The sequence below is a fragment of the Manacus vitellinus genome, unplaced genomic scaffold (genome assembly GCF_001715985.3).
Source record: "Manacus vitellinus isolate BGI_N305 unplaced genomic scaffold, ASM171598v3 scaffold_32_pilon, whole genome shotgun sequence".
Classification (NCBI taxonomy): Eukaryota; Metazoa; Chordata; class Aves; order Passeriformes; family Pipridae; genus Manacus; species Manacus vitellinus.
Genome location: NW_021940460.1, coordinates 8,205,631 through 8,207,841, shown reverse-complemented (window position 1 = coordinate 8,207,841; position 2,211 = coordinate 8,205,631).

The window sequence follows — 2,211 nt, the reverse complement described above, 5'->3', positions numbered from 1 at the left end:
CTTAATCGCGACGGTTCCAGACACGGTGCATTTGTGGGGTTTATTTTAGTAGCAGGATGTTGGCTGCATTTCAGAATATGGACATACATATCCAGAGAAAGCCCAGGGTAGCCATCTTCTGGGAATCTGCAATAAAAAAAGGGCTAATCCTGCTCTGCAGATGATGCAAGCCAACTGCAATCCTTCTGCTCTCAGCTGCTTTCTTCTGGATTCACATCAGCATCGCTGAGAACTGCACAGGGTCCCAGCTGCCAAAACCAGCTCCAGCAGGGCAAGCCATCTGCCTGCTCCAGCTGGTTTGGGGCCAGTCACACATTAACTCCTTTAAACAGGTCTGTGTTAAGGTGTCACCCTTCCAAAACGCTGCTCCAGATTCGCTGGAGGTCTAAAACAGCCGAGTTCAACGATGTTACACTGCGGTGGAATTTGACCCTTCAAATTCTTCTAACTGGTGTTGCAACCCTGTTAATATCCGGATTGCTGAGGGCAGCTTGTGCTACCTTTGACCCTCCTCATCGTCTGGGGGCTCCAGCAGATGAGCCCCACTGAATCCTGTCGGGCAGCTGGCAAGGTCCTTGTCCCCGTCACAGGAAGAGAAGGGGTGAATGTGGGGCCATCCAGCGCCAGGGCAGGGCTCAGCCTGAGAGTTTGCACAGATCCACATCCCCCTTGGCAGCTCACAGGCCCATCTGAGAGGGGTCAGGCTGAGCCAGCACCCAGTCTGTCCTGCCAGTGATGAGGGAGGCCTCAGGGCACATCAGACCAGGTCCTGGGGTGCCTGCTCTGCTGCTTCCCAGCAAGATTGGGATTCACATGTCACTGCAGAAACAAAACAGCACTTCTGAAAGCAAACAGAGCTGGTTTCAAACAGCAGCAGCAAAACACAAGGAGAGGGATTTCAATCACAGCCCTTCTTGTGTGTGTTTGGCTCTCTGGGGACTAGCCCAGGACCTGGCTCTTGGGGCTGGGAGGTAACATTTCTGCCCTGAGCCTGAAAAGATACGTTTTTTTATTTTCAAAGTCCTTTTCCCCGGGTCTCTGCCTGATTCTCTCCCCACTCTTTGCCAGCCAAGGGTATTGATCTCAGCAGGGTCACCAGTAAACTTCAAAGGGACTCACACTTGCACTGGTTGTTGAGGGACCATGAATGGCACCATCTGAGTCTTATCACTTCCCTCTGCCTCCAGAGGAGATAACAGCGCCTCAGGAACACTCTGGCCATCTCACAGCCAGGCTGGTGACAGTCACACCACCAGCCAGGACACACTGTTTGCTGATAATTACTTCTGTTTCTTCATAGCTGCTCCTGCAGCACCATCCCACAGGCAGCACAGGCTCTGGCACATGCACCCAACACCCACTGCTCTGCTGGCCACAGGGGAAGGAAGGACCATGGAGAGGAGCACTCTCTTGTCCTGAAACACCCCAATTTCATCATGGCACATAAAATCAAAATGACTGTGGCTATGACTCACCACTACTACTACATAATTTTTCATGATGTCACATCATACCTGAAGGAACAAGGGGAAAAGTAAAACATTGACAAGATTTACATTTCTAGCTGGTGACATAACAGTTATAAGGCACCAGGCCAGCATTTAAACAGCTGGAAAACCGAGCCCCACCTTCCACTGTAATTTTCCGTGCATTAGCAATAGATTTGGTTACAGTTACTTGGTTACAAGCACCTGCACTTAGGTAGAATTTCAATCCTGTAACAACCCAAGCTCCCACCCAAACCAAAAACTCCTTCTTGCCAGGTAATGGGCAAACACGGCCATGGCCACCCCAGCCCAGCCATTCCAATCTCCACACCAGCTGCACCACTGGGCACTGGCCTGCTGGCTGGGAATCCCTGGACTGGGGGACAATCCCAGGTCACCCTGCTCATGGGGTACTGGTGGGTGGATGGAGGAGAGGAGGAAGGTGCCCAGAGCCAGCTGCCCCCACTGTTACCATGATGCACGTGGCAGAGGGGACATTCCTTTGGTCTGGGAGCATCTGTGCTCAGATGTCCCTGCCTTTGAGAGACCCCTGTGTTGGAACTCACAGCCAGCACGTAGGGGGTCCTAAGCCATCACCCCCCCAAGGAGGTCCCCAGTCCATAGCCACCAGCTGGGGGTCTCTGGACCTCTGGTGAACCCCTGGCCAACACGTGTGTGGTCTCCTCAGAGGGTCCCCATCCCACAGCCGATTAGCAGGAGAGCT